Here is a 20,341-nt window from a genome sequence, read left to right on the forward strand (position 1 = left end):
ACATCATTTAGAAAGTGAAAAGAAACCCACGTAATGGGGAAAATATTTGGAAATCATCTACCTGTTAAGTATCTTATATCTAGAATCCATAAAGAACACTTATAACTTAACAATAAAGACAAATAACAATTATAAAATAAGCAAAGGATTTTTTAAGAAGACATTTTTCCAAAAGATTCATACAAATGGCTACTAAGCACATGAAAAGCTACTCAATGCCATTAGTGATCAGGGAAATGCAAATCAAAACCACAATGAGATGCCACTTGATACTCACAAGGAGGGCCATAATTAAAAGACAAAACAGAAAATAACAAGAGTTGGTGAGGAGGTGAAGAAATTGGAACCTTCATACACTGCTGGTAGGAATGTGAAATGATGCAGCCACTTTGGAAGAATCGTCTGACAGTTTCTCGAAAAGTTAAACAGTGACCATGTGACCCAACAGTTCCACTCCCACATACTGAAAAGAAATTTTAAGAGACTTGAAACATATGTCCATACAAAACTTATGCACTAATGTTCACAGCATTATTCATAATAGTTAAAAAGTGGAAGCAACCCAAATGTCTATCAACTAATGACCAGACAAGGAAAATGGGGTCTATCCATACAATGGAACACTATTGAGTCATAAAAAGGAATGAAATACTGATAGATGCTACCACTTTGAGACACGTTGAAAACATTATGGTGAGTGCAAAAGCCAGACTCGAGAACACATATGTACGAATCCATTAAAATGAAATGCCCAGGGTAGGAAAATCCATAGACACTGAAAGTAGGTTAGTAGTTTCCAGGGACTGGAGAAGGATTCAAAATGTACGGGGACGATGACAATGTTGTGGCATTAGATGGTGGTGATGGTTGCTCCACTTTGTGAATACACTAAAGAGACACTGAATTGCACACTTTAAAGGAGTGAATTTTATGATATGTAAATTATATTGAGAGAGAGAGATGCCTAGGTAAGAATGGGCTGGTTGGCAAGCAAGGTGCAGGATGAAGGGGTTGGCAAGCAAGGAGCCAGCTGGAAGAGAAGACAGCTTCTCCACCCTGAACAGAAATACTTTGAGTAACAGAAGCCTATTGTGTCTCAGCCTTAAATCAAGGATTAAGTCAATGGTGACACACCCATGGCTAAATCCCTGATGGGTTGAGCAGGCACCTGGTAAATCCTTTCAAGTAACAAAATGGCTCAAGGCGAAGAGACTAAAGGTCCTGCATGGAACTGAAGTATTCTCAATTCAGTCAAGAAAAGAACTGGATTTGCAAAGAAAAGAGGTGTATCTTTTTCCTTTTTTTTGGATTATTCAAAGTGATCTTTATTACACATCGAGATATTTAGTAATAGAAAACAATTAGAACATAACTCTAAAATGGTAATGAAAGACAGAATAAAATATGTGCTCCGTGACTTATTTAAATATAACTGAGTACATAGACTACATAGATGAGGTATGGGTCAGTCTGCCTTTTTCTTTTCTTCTTCTTCTTCTTCTTCTTCTTCTTCTTCTTCTTCTTCTTCTTCTTCTTCTTCTTCTTCTTCTTCTTCTTCTTCTTTTATTCTTATTCTTCTTTCACATCAGGAAAGAAGAAAAAGTAAGCATGGGACAGTTTATAAAAATTATCTTTCCATCCACTGACAGTTGGAGAACAGTGGTGGATCTTATCTTCAAAGTCTGTCTAGCAAAGATCCAAGTGCATGGCCATTGACACATGGCGCTGACTGGAATCAGATGGGTAAGAAACCAATTATATTTATTTGAAACAATGGTCATAGTGGAGAATCCAAACACATACTAAAGTAGACAAAATGGAATAGGGAACTCCCGTTCACCCATTCAACAATTAGGAACATTTGACCAACCTTTCCCACATCCCATTGTCAGTATACATCTGTCAAAGACAAGGGCTCTTTCACAAAACAATCACAATCCCTTCATGGCACCTAAATAGCAATGGTTTTCAATATCAACTAATCAGTGCCCTTGCATTTGTAAGCCCCGCAAGCAACACAAATGGAAGCCACAAACCACGTGTGGGAATATAATACTGCCCACTGCCCTGCGATTGCCTCTGTGCCAACCCTGCCCTCTGAAAATATGGTGCCAGGAGCCGGGATGGGGTGTGGACTCCAGGCAGGGGACCCCGGGAAGGCAGGCTCCCCTCCCCAACTCGGGCTTCTGACTCAGATTCCCAGGGCTTCCAAGTGTCTCCCCAAATTGCCAGCAGCTGAAGAACAGGGCCGAGAACAGTCTCTGGGGAATCTAGAGATCTGGGGCAGAGGCCAGGACTGTCTCCATCCCACAGGCTGGGGTGTCCACCACCTTGAATCCTGGGGTGCGGTTCATGGGGCGAGGAGAGCCACTTCTTTCTGAGTATTAGAGAGTAGGTGCTTTTGCTTTTAGAGTCTGTTGATCTTTTTTAGGTAGACAATGATATCATTTGTCAATAGAGACTATTTTTTTTCGCTTTTCTTCCAGTTCTTTCCCCCCTTCACTCCTTTTATTTCCTCATGGAATTGGCCAAGACCTCCAATACTATCCAGACTGTGAGTGGTTGTGAATACCCTTGTCCTTTGCCCACTCTCAAAGGGATGGTGTCTAAAATGTTTCATTAAGCAAAATGTTTAGTGCTGGCTTTCCATAATAAACAAAGGAACAAAAAAACAGTTAAAGAAATTATGTTTTAGTGTTAATTTGCTAAAAGTTTTGTTTTTGTTTTATAATCATAAATAGGTATTGAACTTTATCAAATACTCTCCTGTATCAATTGAGATCATCGTTCTTTCCCTAAAGTCTATTCATGAAGTGAATTATGTTGATAATTTCCGAGGTTGAACTTTCCTTGCATTCTTGATCCTAACATGCTAAATAGTGTTGCATTTCACTAGGCAATATATTATATGACATGTTTTCATCCATGTTCATAAATTGCATAGCCCAATACTTTTCTTTCCTGCATTGTCCTTTTCTACATTTGGAATTAATTATACACTGGCCTCATGAAATGACCTTGGTAGATTTTCTCTATTTTTTTTTTTGGAACAACTGGCATGAGTTAGTAAAAAAAAATTTGTTTTTACAAGTTTGGTGGAATTTACCTCTAAAGTTATCTAGGCCCAGAGTTTCTACAGTGGGAAATGCTTTAACCACCATTGCATTTACTGGTCTCTGAATGTCTCTAGTTCTTATTTTCCAATTTGGATATTTTGTAAATCTCTAGGAATGTGTTCATTGTCTGTAGGTATTGAAATGCCTTGATTTTTCAGAAATCTCGTCTATATCTGTAGTAATTTCCCTTTTCAGTGTCATTATTTTATTTTTCATATTTTCTCATTTTTTATCATTCTTGTTAAAGGTCTCTCTTACTCATCTTTCAAAAAAAAGCATCTTTTGGGTTTGTTATTTGCTGTTGGTTTTGATCTTTTGTTTCACTGATTTCCTTTCTTATTTATTTCTTTGTTTCATGTTTCCTCAGTTTGCTCCATTCTTCATTTTGCTATTTTCTTAAGTTTAATTATTCTTTTTTCCCCCAAAGATTTCTTGGGGGATACTGGGGAAATGTGTGTTTCTCCAGGACCCAACAGCTCCAAGTCATTGTCATTCGATCTTTAGTTACAGGGGGTGCAGCCCACCATCCCATGCAGGAATTGAACTGGCAACGTTGTTGTTGAAAGCTCGCACTCTAACCAACTGAGCCATCTGGCTGCCCCTTACGTTTAATTCTTAACTCTTTTGCTTTTAATCTTTCATATTTCCTGATAAAAATATTTAAAACAGTACATTTTCTTCAAAACACTGTACCCCACAAAATGTATGTAATATTTTCATTGCCATTTGGTTCTCAGTATTTTTATTTAAGTGTTTTTAAACACTTAAATAAATAAGGACCCATCAGCTCCAAGTCAAGTAGTTGTTTCAATCTAGTTGTGGAGGGCGCAGCTCACAGCGGCCCGTGTGGGGATCAAACCAGCAACCTTTTTGTTAAGAGCACCGCGCTGTAACCAACTGAGCTAACCGGCCGCCCCTGGTTCTCAGTATTGTTAAATTTGCTTTATAGTTTCCATTTTAACCCAAGGGTTATCAGGTAACATGCTATTTAGTTTCTAACCATGTGGGATGATGTACTCATTAGGGCACAAACCAGGTTGATGCTACAAAGAGACCCAAGGAGACGGTGGCTTAGAAGCTTATTTATTTCCTCGTCACAGAAAAAGTCCAGAAGCAAGTGTACAGGCTGGTGGGGGCTGCTCCAGGTCTCTGAAGAGACCCATCTTCCTTCCTTTACTGCTCTGCAGTCCCCTGCTGCACCAGCGTCCTGGCCCTCGGGAAAGGAAAGAGGACATTGCACATCTCTTTGGCCCAAACCTATCACATGGCCATGGCTTGCTGCCATGGTTACTGGGAGATGTAGTTCAGGGTGGGGCAGCCATTGCTTCACTGGACTTTTGCGGTTAGAGATTGGTTAATTAATTAAAAATGAATTAATTTTATTGCTTTTTGGTCAGAGGACCATCGTGTGCTATTGGCTATTGGGATATTCCAAGACTCCTTCATGATAAGTGGGCAGAAACATCCCCTGTGGACTAAGAAATGTGTGTTCTGTCTGTGGGGTGTGAGTACATAGTGAGTCCGCAGGTATCTGGTAAACCAGACTTACAGTCGTACCGCTGGATCTTCACTATATCGCTTCATTTTTGTCCCTCTGAGCTCCCAGTTTCTGCGGGGGGTATGCTCTTGGAGGACCTGTTGGCCCTGCATTTCCTACAGACTGTGAGGACTGCTGGGGCTCTGTCCCGTCTCTCCTTCTGCTGGTGTGTGTAACACCCATCCTTCCTGGCGCATCTATAGTTCTACTTGCTCAGAGATCACAGTGGCTTTCTTTTGGGTCATGTGGCTTTTTGTTTTAAGATTGTCCCTTTCAGATAAAGGGAAGCATCGTTTACCACCCCAAAATGGGTCTTTGGGGGATATTATTTTAAGCTCAAAGACTCAGAAAGAACCTTTGACAACTGTCCCTTCCTGCCTCCACCCTTTACCTGCCTAAAGGAATTCAGGTAGAAAAACCTGCTTCGGGACGGGAACCTTGTTCAGCTCAGCACATAGGAACTAAGTGAGGCAGACAGGGAGGATTCAAGTAAGAGAAGGGGTTTGGCACAGGGCTCCCCAAGGTGTAGATTACTTTAAGCTGCAGGCAATCGAGACCCTGCGGGCTCATGAGAGACCTTCACCTCTCCCTGGAAGTCGAGGACCTCGCCCATAATAAGAGTTATCACCAGCGATAACTTTTTATGACCTATCCACAGGGCAGGGCAAACTTCTAGTTACTGCAATGACCTTCCTCTCCTCTGAAACCCCAGGCCCCAGGCCTCGTCTTTAGCTCAGAATGCTACATAGCCTTTGTGGGGGCAGAGCCCCAGAAAGCAGTTTCCAGGCTCTCGGCCTCACATAGACAGGTGCTGGCTCAGGTAGTAAATGGCCATCAATGTGATTGGATGGCCATGAGCTGTGGCTAGTTGGCCGTCAGCTGTAACCAGTGAGCCATTGGCCACTAATATAACTGCTGTGGCTAGGCTAGCAGAGAGGAAAGAGAGAAAGAATGGGGCTAGCAAGAAGATGGCGGCTGGGCTGGCAAGCGTGGATGGCGGTTTGCGAACAGTGTGGATCCAGCCTCCAGTGAGAGTATAGTGCCGCCAGAGAGAATATAGTGGTATGACTCCCCTACCTATGGCTCCGTGGGTGTTCCTTTTTGGCCTCACCATATCCTGCGTTCTTGTATGGGGAGCGGGAGCAGAAACCCCGCAGGCCTCCCCGCCTGACAAATGGCGCAGCGAGCAGGGTCCCCCGCATGACAGCCTTCATTTCCCGGTCTGTCTCAGACTCTCATATGTGGGGTTCCCATGCACACATGTGTGATTTAATTTGGTCATTTCCTCCTGTTAATCTGTCTCATGTCTATTTGATTGTTAGTCCAGCCAGAAGAACTTAGAAGGGTAGAGAGAAAGTTACTTTCTGCTCCACGCACACAGCACGCTGCTAGACCTTGTCTGCTCTTTTTCCAAATCTAGTCTGAGAATCGCTTCTCCTGGGTGAGCTTAACCCATTTACACCATGTATCTGCTGTTATGTCTGCATTGTTTTCTGCCATCTTATTACATATATTCTGTTCATGGTGCTTTATTTTTCTTTCTTTTTTGTTGTTTTGTTTACTTTTCTGCTTCCCATTGGATAAATCAAATTTTCTTTTACTGATTTTAAAAGAAACATATTGTATTTTTGTTCTTGGCTGCTCTTAAGCCTCCTCCCCATGCTGATTTCCTATCTCTAACAAGGCATGTCCTTGGGCCCCCTCCTGCCCGCTTTTATCTTCAACAGCGGCTGTATGGCGTCTGCTTCCTGGTTCTTCTGGCAGCACTTCCTTCTGTGGTCCTATGGCTGGGACAGCCCACTCCCCACCCACCCCATCTCTGGTGGCTTCTTTCCCACTTGTCTCTTTCCTTGCCTCATTTTCTCCTTCCTGTGACCTCCAGATGCTCTCAGCATGGGTAGACTTGGAGGTCTGAGAACACTATTACTAGTATGACTGCATTTGAAAGTATTTGAATGTCTGGATATGAAAATCTGAGGTCCAGCGGCCTCTCCTTCAGTGCTTTAGAACAAGACACCTTTGTCTTGTGTCCAGCCAGGCTGCCGAGAAACCCGACACCATGCGTGTCCCCTTTCAGGAGGTTTTCCTCTTTGTCTCCCAATGTTTTCAGAACCTTCCTCTTGTCTTTGATCCTGTTCAATGTCACCACCTCGTGTCAGGGCTGGGTCTCCTTACATCTCTTCCAGAATGCTCCCTGAGCCCCTTCAGCCCAAGGGCTCTCCTTTCTCTGACTCTGGGAAATCGAGTCCCACTGTTTATTTGTTGGCATGTTTTGGTTCTCATCCAACGCAGGCAGTGGATGAGGTCCCTGCCCCTTCCTCCTGCCAGCTGCCCACAGCAAGGCCTTGGGCTGACCCCGTCCTGCCTCTCCCGCTCATGGATTCTAACTGTTACGATTCTTGTACAGAATTCTCGTCTTCAGTTCTTTTACTAAAATGAATTCTTGTTTCTGGTAACTTCCCTTGTTTTCCCAAGTATGTCTAGTTTATCGGTGCCTCTGTCTTGGTGATTCTACCTTAGTTTGTGGGTGACAGCGGGTCCACTCAGCATCGTGTGTGCTTCCCCTTCTGGCCGGTCATGCGGACTGAAGCACTGCTGGCTGGACCTGACTGTGCCTAGGCTGGCAAGTTCAAGTAAAGAGGGGAGAAGCTCCCTGGGGCGCTACACACCACCACTCTCAGGGACAAGCACATCTGGGGAGACAAGGGATGGCGGGAGAGAGGCAGGGGCCTGCCATCGCATGCGCTCACCCAGGTGGGGGGTGTGTGGGGTCAGGACTTGACTCAAAGCTACAGCTGACCTTGGTGATGGCTGTCATCATGGCTGTAGAGAGGCCAGGCCTGGCACCAGTGAGAACAGAGCCCCGAGCTGCCCACTGTCCCCTCTCCCACCCTTGCTGCTCAGGCTGCAGCCACCCCACAGCTTCCAGGGTCTCACTAGGTGGCTTGTGGAGTCCACACTCTCCTTCCTGCCTCGGGAATTTCTCCAGGGTTGATTTGGAGGAGGGGTCAGCAGCTCTTGGCTAATGGATGTGGGGAGCCCCTGATGTGAAGGCTCATGTGTAGCATGAGCAGCTGGAAGGGTCTAGAGCGTTCTCGGGGTTGCTTTGTGGGTGACATGCAGAGACGGGTGGGGATCTGGGGTGGGCTCATCACTTGCAGCCCCAGCCCCACACCTCACTGCCACCCTGCTTCATAGGCCTCTGATTGCTGTGGAGATGACCAGACCTTATCCACCAGAGACAACGGTGTCAGAGGCCACAGGGCCCACCAGGGTCCTATGGTTGGTTCATGAGCCATGAGGCCCCAGACCAAAATAGAGCAGCAGCCCCCGGGTCTCACTTGATTTGCATAAGAACCAAGCACTGGTCGTGGCAGCCCCACCACGGCCCCAGGCCTGGTCACTAGTGCTGGGCCCCTTGAGTTGTGGGGTGATGGATCTCTCCAAGGATGTCCTCTCTGCCCGTCCCCAGAGGACCTGGGGCAGGGAAATGCCCAGACTGTGGGTGGTGGTTAGGCGCTGGCCTGAGCTAACACTGCTTCCTGGGGCTGAGTGCTGCACATGGTCACCAGGAAGGGAAGCCAACGGGAGCAGGCGGTGCAATGGTGTCCCGGGGACGCCATAACAAGGTTTCACTTGTAAAACTGGGTGTCTTCAAACAGAATCTTGTGCTCCCACAGGTCCGGAGGCCAGAAGTCCAGGATCCAGATGCCAACAGGGCTGGTTCCTGCTGGAGCCCGTGAGGGATGCTGTTCCAGGCCTCTCTCCAGCTTCTGGAGGTGCCAGCACTTCTGGGCTTGTAGACGCATCGTTCTAAATAAACTCTGCCTGCGTGGTCACTCAGCCTCTCCCTGTATCTCCCTCTTCTTCTAAGGATGCCAGTCCTACTGGATTAGGGCCCACCCTGCTCCAGGTGACCTCATCTCAACTAATGGCATCTGCAAAGATCCTGTTTCCAAACAAGGTCACATCCTGAGATCCTGGGGTTTAGGACCTCAACATATCTCTTGTGGGGACACCATTCAACCCGTAGTGGGCTGAATGGTGGCCCCAAAGTGAAGTCCACACCCTAATCCCTGGTACCTGTGAAGGTGGCCCTATCTGGGAAAAGGGTCTTTGCAAAGGTAGATCGAGGGTCTGGAGATGAGACCACCCTGGGTTGCCAGGGTCGGACCTCGAGCCAATGCTGAGAGAGGAGCGCCCTGGGAAGACCCAGCAGAGCCTGGAGGGACGCGGCCACAAGCCAAGGAGTGCCTGGCACCACCAGAAACTGGAAGGGGAGGAAGGGACCTCCCCTGGAGCCTCCTGGGCAGTGGGTGGCAGCACTGCCGACCCCCTGACTTTGGACTTCTGGCCTCCAGGACGGTGAGAGGATAGATTTCTGATGCTTTAGGCACCATGTTTGTGGTCATTTGTTCCGGCAGCCCCAGGACTCGAATCCACGCCCTTGCTACATGAACAGTAACATCCATGCCACTGGACTGTTCTGCCCCTTGTCCTTTAGGTCCGACAGCCCACAGCTCTCTCCACAGCGAACAGGACAGGATCTCGCTTTTCAGCAGCTGCTGGTGTTTGGGGTGTGGAGAACCGTGGCTTTTAATCAGCGCCTGATGTCTGAACCATTTCTAATCTCCTGTCCTTGGCCTCCAGGCAGCACTGACTGGCCCTATATAAAGTCTGCTTGAGCGCACAGGTGTGTGCAGGGAAATGCCCAAAACTCATAGGATCATAGCTGAAAGGACCTATGACCTGGGTCGGTGCTGCCAAGTTGTCGCTCACGGGTTATTCCATTTCACACGTGGAAGACGTCTCCTTTGGCCCTGTGGCCTCCCCCTCCCTCACGCTGCCATACAGATGTGACCACTGGAGCCCAACAGCTTTCGTCCGACCTTGAGGAGTGAAGCCGAGGCTAAGAACGGCAGGTCAGAAACACAGAGCCTGGGGTAGGCGACTCGGAGGACCAGTGTGCCGGACTCATTTTAGGGGAGAAGATGAACCCCTGCTTGTATATATACTATTGTCACAGCAGCCAAACCCAGGCGACACCCTATGAGTGTCTTCGGAGCCCATCAGCACCGTCTGAGGCTCCTCAGGCTGACCTCTGAGCAGACCCCGCAGCCGGCCCAGGCTCAGGAGTCCGCTCTGCCTCAGCGCGCAGTCATTTGGACGGTGTCCAGTGTCCCTGAGAAGACAGACCTACGTGCAGCCTGTGCTGCGCCCCACAAGGAGCCCGTGCCCCCTCCCAAAAGTGACCGGTCCCCGTTGAGGACCAGCCTCAGGCCTGTTCCTGGGCCCTGGTGGGGACAGACCACCCAACCATAAGAGCCAGGACCAGGACCGGTAGATGCTTGTGGCCACCTGGGAATTAGGTTCGCTGCCATAAAGTGGGGCTGGGCAGCAGAGCTCCACCATCCAGAGAAGACAGCACACAGGGCAAGCAGGTGCCAAGCAGCCCATTTGCATGAGCAGGTGGCCTGGATCCCTGTGTACCTGCTTCCGCCTCACCCCACTTAGCCTCAGACGCACACACCTGCCCCCAGCTGAGGGAGATGGGGGCACTTCAAGACTACAGACAGCTCTGCCGAATGTCTTGCCCCCAGCTGGGAAGACAGCCCCATGGTCCCACCAGAGGTGACCGGGGAAGGTAGACAAGTGACCGTGTCCTCAAGATCCAGGGTCCAGGAGAGTAGCTGACTGTGTGAGGCCAATCACATGCCGGGGGGAAGTCTGGCCAGTTGGGGAAGCCATGGGAAGGGGCCAGGCACCAAGGGGCAGCACGACATCCAGGCATGCGTCTGCCCTGGTCATTTTGCCCAGGCACCCCCACGCCTGACTGCATTCATCGATTCATTCAGCTCTAAATATGCACCCCCTGTGTGCCTGGCACCGTGATGGGCTCTGGGCATTCAGTGGTGACCATGGGAGAAGTCTCCTGCACTGATGGAAGCGTAGAAGCAAGGCAAACAGGCTTTAACCAAAGTGCCATGAAAACGGGAACTGCTGGGGTGCATGAGGTGCCATGTGAGTGTCCTGCATGGGGTGACCTGGGACCCGGGCTGGGCTCCCCGAAATAGACCCCAAGGAAAGGATCTGGGCGGAAGCAATTTATCTAACGGGAAGTGAAGCCAGAAAAAGCAGTGGGGGTGGGGAAGACAGACAGGGACCAATGCTTAGGGCACTGCCCAACTCCCAGCCACACTCTGGCAGGGGCTCAACTTTCGACTGTTTGCCCTTTGGCCGTCTGCTCTCCACAGCCACACAAAGCCTCTTGGATTTTGTCACTTCAGTCATATAAGTGGGTAAGCGCAGCCAGGAGGGCCATCCGGGGACGTTGTGTGGAAGAAGATAGATGCATCCTGCAGGGACCTGCTCCAGGGTCTCCATCAGGGGCGGGGCACTGTCAGTCTTGAGGAAAGGCCGCTCCTGGGGACTTAGGTTCACAGGCCTATGTCATAGGCCAAGCCAGTTCCCAGACCTGGAGGCCACGTCCGCACATCAGGTGCTGTCTGCGGGCACAGGGGCACCCACAGAGTCCGTGTGCGTGAAGGGGCCAGAGCCCCGGGGTGCAGTGGGGCGTTGACAGCGCCTGCTACAGTCCACCCCTGGCACCGCTCTGACACCCTCGCTCCCCATGTTAACTTCACCCACTGACCCCTCTGAACTGTGGTTGCTGTGATTTCCAGAAAAATAACAGACTGCTGCAGTTGATCCCAAAGCCACGACTGACCCTGCCCCTTCCTCCATTCCTGGTCTGGGGGCCTGCCTGGCGGATGACCCAGGCCCCTGAGAGGTCTGAGGCCCTGGCTGCAGTGTTGTGGTAGCTGCACTGGTTGTGTACAGGTAAGGCTGGGCTTGGTGAGGTCCAAGCCGACCCTCGGAACCCACACACCCTCCACGGCTCCACCTCTGCCTGATGAGCGGGGCCGCTGCTCCTGACTGTTAGGTCCTGTCCTGCTCTTCTGTCAGCATGTGCAGCCCAAATTAACCAGGAGCACCCGGGAAGTTAATGGAACCAGGCCTGGTAGAAGCAACCAGGACCTCTGCACCGGCAGAGCCTGAGGTGCAGGGTGGGGAACAGGTTCCCAGCAGGGCCACTTGTCCCAGCAGTGACAAGTGGGGCCACTCCTGCCTCCGCCCTTCATGCCCAGACCCGCGTGGCCTCCATATGTACACAGTGGTCCTCTGCCCGGATCTGCCACGTGACCACATCTCAACTTGATGACATCATCTGCAGAAACTCCATTTCCAAACAAGGTCAGGTTTACAGGTACTGGGCTAGGATTTCAACACATCTTTGTGAGGTGGGGGTGGGGGCCACCATTCAACCCCTAACCGCAGCTGACCCAGTGACAGCTAGTGTGATTTTTCTAGAGCTTGTGGGAGGGAGACAAGTGGGTTTCTTTTCTCCTGCTGTGACAACGTTCCTTAGGTTTACCTTACCTTACTTTAGGCCACCTTACACCACCTGTAATGCACACAAACAGCAGAGAATAAAACCAAGAGAACGAGGAAAAAACGGCAACATGGGGCCCGCTGGATGGAGCCTGAAGGCACCCTGCCCCAGGCTTCTCCACACTTGTGCACTAACAGATCCCGTTGCCACCTAAACCACCTCCCAGGAAAATCCCTGTCACTAGCAACACAGGCCATCGTAACTGATGAGAAAAGGGAACGAGCTGCGGCTTGAGACCAAGTGGCAGAGGGCACAGGCCTAGCCCCTGCTGGGGGGATGGTGATAGCCTGGGCACCTGTGTGTGTTTCAAGCTGGGGCACGCTGGTCAGAGGGAGTTCTGACTGCCTGGGGCCCGGGAGTGACAGGTTGCAAACAGACCTAAACGGACCTCGAGGGGCTTATTTCGGCTGTGAGGCCTGCAGCCAGCAGATTTTGGGAGCTGTTCAATCCCTGGGCAGCTCCAGGCCACTTACCAAGGACCTTTTCTTGGTCTTCTGGGAGAGGAACACAGGTTTTCTTTTCCTCTTTTTTCCTCTGGAGTTGCCAGTACACGCAGCTGTGAGCCAGGAGACAGTGAAGCCAGCAGGGTGCCAGCAGCCAGCCTGGGTGACAGCTTCCCAGCCTCCTGCCTCTCTCACACTGCGTTTCCAATTAACAGCGTCCCTCCCTTTCTCTCTCCCTCCCTTCTTCCCTCCCTCTCTCCTTGTTTAAAAGCCAGTTTGAGTTGGGTTTCTGGTGACTGACAACGGCCTAGAGTCTGCTCATCCCTCTGTGAGGCCATAGGGTCCTCAGCCTGGACCTGCCACGTGACCACGTTTCTCCACCTGGAACAGGGGTGCAGGTCCCTGGGATTTCAAGCTTCTTGAAGGCACAGATACACGCACCAGTAACTTACAGACTATTACCGTTGCTGTATCTTCTCCCTAGTAAATCTGTCTTGTAGAGAAAAGCCTCCTATTTCAATGTATAGCCCCTGCCAAGGGGCAGAGCGCCCTGTGCTCACTGTGGAGAAAGCCCCAGGCAGGGCCGTGGGGTGGGGCACAGCTGCCCCACTGCCCCAGGGCCATCACGGCTTACTTTCCCAGCACGTGCTGCTCCCTGCTCTAGGCCACCTCGGGCTGCCCTGCCAAAGCCAGCTCCTCTCCACCAGCTCCAGCCAGGCAGACCACCAGCCATCCCCACTGCGCTTGGGCCCATTGCCACTGTCACACATGCCAAAGAATGTACACAAGTTAGGTTCCCAGTGACGAGGCCTGGGGACTCACTGCTGTGGGGTTCTGTGGGACCTGTCTGGGCTTGTTGCAGACCCGGTTCTGACTGCATTCTCCCCTGAAGGCACTTCCCCTCTGGCTCGGCCAGGCCACTGCCTGTCAGTGGTGCCTGCAGCCCTGTCACCAAAGGGTGAGAGTGCAGGCAGAGCTGGGACTGTCCTCAGCCCAGGTGGGAGTGGAGAGGGGGCAGGGTGGGGGCACTGGGTCATTTGGGGCCTTGGAAAGGGATGCCTAGGTTGATGTGCAAGGGAAGGACACAGAGAAGGAAGGTCCTAACAGGGGCCACGGCCTGTGCACAGGCCCGGTGGCAGCACGGAAGGCGAGGCTCAGAGCGAAAGGGCACAGGGCTGTGGGCTCCATCAAACCAACTTCCTCTGTGTGAATGAGCCGGAGTGTGGGGGCATCCTGGGGGATGGGGGGACAGGGCCCCTGCCAGCCCCTCTCCTCCCTGAGGTCCACGTCACTCAGTTTCTGTCTCGAGGGAACCCCGGTGTGGAAAGGGCCACATGGCCATCCCAGGGTCCTGCTGGGTGGGTGTTTATTGTGTCTCTCCAGGAGAAGCCTAGCTCCACTTGGCACCCTGACCCAGGCCGGATGGGAAAGGCCAGAGGCAGCCCCAGCCTACCCTGAGGCCTTGCCACGCCCGGCCTTCTGCTCCTCAGCCCCAGCCCTCGGCCAGCCCTGTACAGACTGGAACAGAAGCCTGATCCAGCCCTGCCTTGGGTGGGGAGGTGAACATGTGGACCAGGTGTACCTGCTCCCCCTCCCCATGGGAAACCTGAGGCCAAATGGGGTGGCTGGTCTGGGCAAGTCCCTGTGTCCTGGGGGACACCCTGGCAGGTGGGTGGTCATGAGGCAGTCTGTGTGCTGAGTTGGGGGAGGCCTGTGCTGGAATGCACCGCTTCTAGCCCGCCCACTGAGGCTGCCTGAGGGGGCTTACACACTAGGTGCTCCCCAGGCTGAGAATGGAGTGGGAAGGGCAGGGTGGGCCCCTTCTAGGAGAGGTGCCGCCTACCCATCCACATAGCACCCGCCGCCCTGGCCCGCCCAACGCCCCAGCTTGCCAGCCTGCCCGCCTGCCCGCCCCACCCGACATTTTCCGATGAAGTGTTCCCAAGGCAACAGCAGCACAAACCAGGGGGGGAAAGACAAGCCCAGGCAGGGGCAGGCTGGAGTGGTCACAGGCTGGGGGCGGGAGGGAGGGCCCCAGGGCCTCCCAGGGCTCTACTACCAGGCACCTGAGGGGCCAGTCCATGCCCCCAGGCTTCCCTCCTTAGGCAGGGAGGGCTCCTGGGAGGGTCTGGGACCCAACAAGGCATTGGACACGGGAGGGTGCTTGGCTTATCTGCTGGACACAGTGTCCACTCCTTGGCAAAAGCCAAATTTTGATGAAGAAATCAGCAGATGAATGAATGAATGAATGGGTAGATGCACATGGATGCCCACCTGACCACCGGGTGGCAAATGCACAGCAGAAAAGTACGAGCCTGCATCCCTGGGAGCTCACCCCCCCACCCCGTGGGAGTCAGCCCTTGTCCTAGGGACCTTCGAGAAGGGGCTCTGCTGGAGGAGGGGGTGGTTCATTCCAGGGAGGGTGGGGGAGGGTGTGGCCAAGGTGTGGGGCTCCTGGAACCCAGCCCATCAGTCTGGGGTATCGGGAAGCCTTTGGTGGGGGTGTTGGGGCCCCAAGGGTAGGGTGGCTAGAGCAGGAGGGCGAGGCTGGTTAGCTCCACGTGGAGGTGGGGAATGAAGCTCAGGGGCCCCTCCAGGGTCTGGCTGAGGAGACGGTGATGGGAGAACCAGTAGTTCCGCAGCCCCTGGTTCAGCCATCCAGCCAGAGGGGCTCCCCAAAGTGTATGCACTGCCCCTCATTTCCTCCACCCCCAGGTCACCTTCAGGGTGTCCCCAGCCCCACAGCAGTGTGGGTGGGCTGCATGGGGTGTGTGTGGGGAGTGAGAGCCCCACCTTACTGACAAGGAACTGAGGGGGAAGGGTGAGAAACTCCAGCCCTGCAGCCCCGTCCCCAGCCCCTCCCCCACCCTCATGACTGAGGCTGGACAGGACGTTTCCCAGGAAACAGGTGGCTGGCAGAGACAAGAGGACAGCCCTGGGGCTGCTGGCTGGACCTGCAGGACTGTCTCTTGGTGGAGGGGGAAGGCCAGGGCCAAGGTGGCCGGTGCTCCAAGGGCTCCTGGCTCCTCCCTAGTGTGCCCCCCACCCTGCCACGGCAGGACCACCCTGAGTTCCTGTTCCCACAGGCTGCATAGTGCCATCGGCCATGGGAGACCTGGCCTCATGCCTGGGCTGCCTGGGGGAGGGGAGGCTTCACGCCAGGGCCAAAACCTGGGCCCAAGGGGACCCTCCCCACCAGGGATTGCTGGGCCTGGTGGGGCCCCGTGCCCTGAAGGTGACTGAGGTGACACAGACAATAGTTATGAGACTGTGGCCGTGGGGCCTGGCCATCCAGCCGGTTGAGGCAGGGCAGCCTGGGGAGGGCTGGAGGTCAAGTCCCTGCTGCAGGCGTCTGTCCCCAGGGCCCTGCACACCCTTCACAGCTGGCTAGAGGGCATGGCGGAGCTGCAGGCCTTGCAGGCCCCCTGGCCCCTGGTGGCACGGTGGCTGCTGCCCAGCTACGGGAGCAGGAGGTACAGGGTGTGGAGGGTGGGCCGCATGGGGGCCCCTTGGGACCCCCTGAGTCCTCTGCACCTTGGGCCAAGGCCCAGCCCAGTGATGGCCTGCAGACCCTCTCCTGGTGGTGGGCAGTGGAAGGACTGCCGGTTCGGGCCCAAGGTGCCCCAGAAGGGGCAGGGGCGGCCAGCCCCCTGTAACCGCCCCGCTGTCCTGGGCGTGCTGGGGGAGCAGACACTGCAGGAGGCGCCGAACCTGGCAGAGCTGTGGACATTATGGCCTGGCGCGGCGGGTGGAGGCCAGGTGAGGCCAGGGCTGGCACCGGGAGGGTGCCACTGACCACCCTGTCTCTGTCCCCAGGTTGGGGCTCCTGGAGCAGCTTGTGCCGGCTGCCTGGAGCTTTGAGGAGGCCTGCGGTGTGGACCTGGTGCTGCTGACCCCGGACCAGCAGCTCCTGCCCCAGCTGGGGCCCAAAGGAGGAGAGGGGGCCTTCCTGTACCTGCAGGTACAGTCCAGGGCCTGGGTGGACCGGGGACTGGCACAGGGTTCAGTGGGCCTGTGTTCACAGCAGGTGTACCAGGGGCTGTGGCCCGGGCTGAGGGCCTGCAGAGGGCCTTGGAGGCTGGCCTGAGGCTGGTGGTGAGTGGGACAGGCAGGAGAGGTCAGACAGGGTATCGTCCGTGCTCACATCTGGGGACTCCCAGGAAAGCCCTTCCCCCAGTGCCTCCTACCCTGCCCGGGGCATGGTCCAGGTGCCGACCTGGCCCTTCCCTCTGGCTGCAGAGGACGAAGCTCTGCTGGTGAGGGAGTAGCGGGAGCAGCTCCAGGAGTGGGCGCGGCTGCCGGGGATGCCACCTGTGCCCAGCGGGGACTGCTGCCTGCCCTGGGCATGGGGTCCACTGAGTCCACAACCCCAGCAAGCTCAGGGGCTCAGATGGAACTGGAGGGAGCAGCCTCTGAATAGCAGGTGCTTAAGAACCAAGAGCAGGTGTTTGTGCCCAGGATGGACCAGGAGGGCTGGGGCAGGGCCGTCGGGCTGAAGCGGGGGTGTCCACCCTGCCCCATGGCCTCTGGCCCTGGAACAGGGATGGCTGGAATGGGTCTGGAGGACTTTCTGTCCCCAGGCGGGGTTGCCTGGGGCAACGCTGCTCTCCTCTCCCAGCTGAGGGCCCAGCTGGCAGAGGCCCCTGGCCAGCTAGTGGCACACACAACAGCATCTGTTCAGGAACTGTACCTCCCACCAGGTACCCCAGGACCTGCAGGAGTCACCGTAGACAAACTGCACAGCCAGGCCCAGGAGGCGGGCGTGGGAGTCCAGGTGTGCAGGCAGCTGGGCCAGAGGGGTTGAGGGCAGGGTGCTGTGCCCAAGGCTGGGCTCAGGGTGGTCCACTCTCTCTGAGCCATGCTCCCGGCAGAGGTGGAGCACCTCGGGGGTCACTGGTCAGAGGCTCAGGAGGACTCCAGGCTGCAGGCAACACCAGGACCAGCCGAGCTGATCTGGTCCAGGAGGGGCTGCGCCTGCAGGTGCCTTGGGAGACTCAGGCTGGGGATGGGCTCAGCCCAGAGTCCTGTGGAAGGACGGGGTGACCACAGGGAAGCTGGACAGCTTGGGGGCTCTGGAGCTAGGAGGAGACCTGCCCTCTTGGGACAAGAAGGCAGGCCGCAAGGAGGAAGGAGAGCTGGGCAGGCAGGGTTGACCAGAAGGATTTCTGGGGCACCTCCGGACCTGGCTGCCATCTTTGAACAGTCTCGAGTCCCCATGGCATGGCCACCCTGCTCTCCCAGCAGGGCCAGGGCCACAGGTACAGGCAGGCCCTGGCTGCCAGCCCCCAGAGGTGGGTGTGGCCAGCAAAGGACAGGACCTCTGGGGGCAGGACTGCTCAGCCTCTGAACTGTCTTGGGGTGGGACAGGGGGTCAAGGTACCTGGGCTCACCTCCCACCTTTTTTATCAAGTAGAGCTCCCAGCTGAGATCACAGTGCTGTTACTTATGACTTCCATTTACACAGTAACTGGAAAGAAAATACATATTTGGAGCAAAATAGAAAGAAATTTAACTCTGAAGTACAGGCTGGACATCTCTTCTGGTTTAAAGCTAACTCATGGCCCAGCCTGCAATCCATAGAATGGGTTCCGCCCTGGCTCACTGGTCTCCCCCTCTGCCTTCCCCTCTCCCTCCACCTCCCTCCTCCCCTTCCCCCTCCTTCTCCCTCCCTCCCCCTCTGCCCTCCCTTCTCCCTCCACTTCCCTCCTCCCTCCCTCCCCCTCTGCCCTTCCCTCTCCCTCCACTTCCCTCCTCCCTCCCTCCCCCTCTGCCCTTCCCTCTCCCTCCACTTCCCTCCTCCCTCCCTCCCCCTCTGCCCTTCCCTCTCCCTCCCTCCCCTCCTCCCCTTTTTTCTCCCCCTCCTCCCGCCCCCTCCTGTCCCAAGGAGAGGCTGGGGCTGGCACAGGGAAGCTTCCAGGGTTTCCTGCTGCCCTGAACGCCCACATCCCCCTCCTCATTCACTCCACCAGGTTTAGTTCTCAGACTTGGGACTGTCTTGTTTGCTCCGGGCTGGCAGGTGGCTTAAACACCAGAATGCTGAAGCTGGAGGTCCCAGGGCCAGGGGTCTGCAGAGCTGGCTCCTTTTGAGAGCCGCGAGGGAGAATGGGTCCCCGGCTTCTCCTCTGCTTATGGATGGTCTTCTCCCTGTCTTCACATCTTCCCTCTGTGTGTCTGTTCTGATCTCCCCTTTTGTATAAGGACACGCAGGGCCACATACTCTCATACTCCAGTATGACCTCATCTTACCTGATTTTATCTGCAATGACTGTATTTCCAAATAAGATCACATTCTGAGGGGCTTAGGGCCCCAACACATGAATTTTGAGGGGAAACAATTCAATACATAATAGGGAGTCAGTCCTGCTGGCTCCACTGGCTTTTCCTCACCCCAGCCCTGAGTGCCCAGCACAGTGCTGCCAGCTGGGCAGAGGCTGTGCTCTTCCCACTAAGCCAGGCCAGCGTGTGTCCAGCCCCCCCTTGTTGATGGAGGGAGCAGCGCGAGGCACAGGTGGAGGGGCCACTGAGAGGGACAGAGGCAGCAGGCAGATTAAGAGGCTCCTCTGATGGCAGGGGCTCACGGGGGAGAGAGGCCCTGTCGTTGGCATCTTTGCTGTGGAGGAACCTGCCCTGGGAGGAAGGACCCCCTGCGAGGGCACTCGCCACTTGGGCCTGCTGCTGGAGCCACTGGGCTGCTGGGCTGTGGTGTCTGGGCTCTGGATGGGGAGGTCAGCCTGTCACTCTGCTCTGTGCCCCCCCCCCCCCCCCCCCGGGCCCTGCATCCTGCCCACTTCTGCCGCTCTAGGCCATGTGTCCTGGAGGAGAGTGACGCTCACAGCAGGCCATTCTGTGGAGAGGCTGTCTGCACTACCCCACAGGCTGAGCCAGGCCGGGACCAAGGGGGCACCTGTGGCCCAGGGCCAAAGCCTGCACAGCGACCTCCTGGACCAGGCTGGAGTCAGCATGGTGACACTACTCTCGGGTGTCCTGGGACCCTCTTCCTGGGACCATGCCCTCTGAGTGCCCCTCTGACCTGCAGGCGCTCTGGGGGAAGCAGGTGGCCTGCAGGGCTGGGTGCAGCTCCTGAGGGGCTGTGGGTGCCCAGGAGCCAGCTCAGGGGGCCACCAGCTTCTGCCGGCTGCAGGCAGAGCAATGGGCAAGATTGTGTGGAGGGGCTCGCCTTGCCGGACACCCCCTGCTGTATGGGTGGTGCAGGCCCAGGCATGGGGCTTGCAGGGAGAGGAGCCAATGGGACAAGGACCAGTGGGCATGACTAGGGCAGGGCCAGCTACAGGCAGCCTGCCTACACGTACAGGTGAGGGGCAGACAGGCATGCTTCCCACCCCAGGCACACGAGAGAGACTCAGGCCAGGCCAACCTTGCACCTCCTCCCCACAGCGAGGGGCTGGCACACGCCTGGATTTCATGGCCTGGTAGCAATACCACCGGCAATGGCTTGTCCACAGGAAGAGGCAAACCCAGGGTGCCCTCTGGCCACCAGCCAGGGCCAGCACTGCCGTGCGTCCCAGCAGGACACCATGGACAGGGTCCTGGTGTCTGGTGAGCAGGGCTGGGGACGGATGAGGTTGGCCCCACCCACCTTGGGGGCATGTGGGTCATGACAGAGCTCACTACTCTGTCGGGTCAGGGCTCCCCAAGGCCAGCAGCAGCCACACAGCATGGCCAGTGTCGGAGACATGGACAGAGACCAACACACAGGTGGCCAGAGGCCGGCCCAGGGCCCCGGGAGCCCTGGTGGACAGGTATCAGCATGGGCTTGGTGGGCAGGGGTCAG

Source organism: Rhinolophus sinicus, chromosome 6 (genome assembly GCF_057876585.1).
Source record: "Rhinolophus sinicus isolate RSI-liver-muscle chromosome 6, RSI-T2T, whole genome shotgun sequence".
NCBI lineage: Eukaryota > Metazoa > Chordata > Mammalia > Chiroptera > Rhinolophidae > Rhinolophus > Rhinolophus sinicus.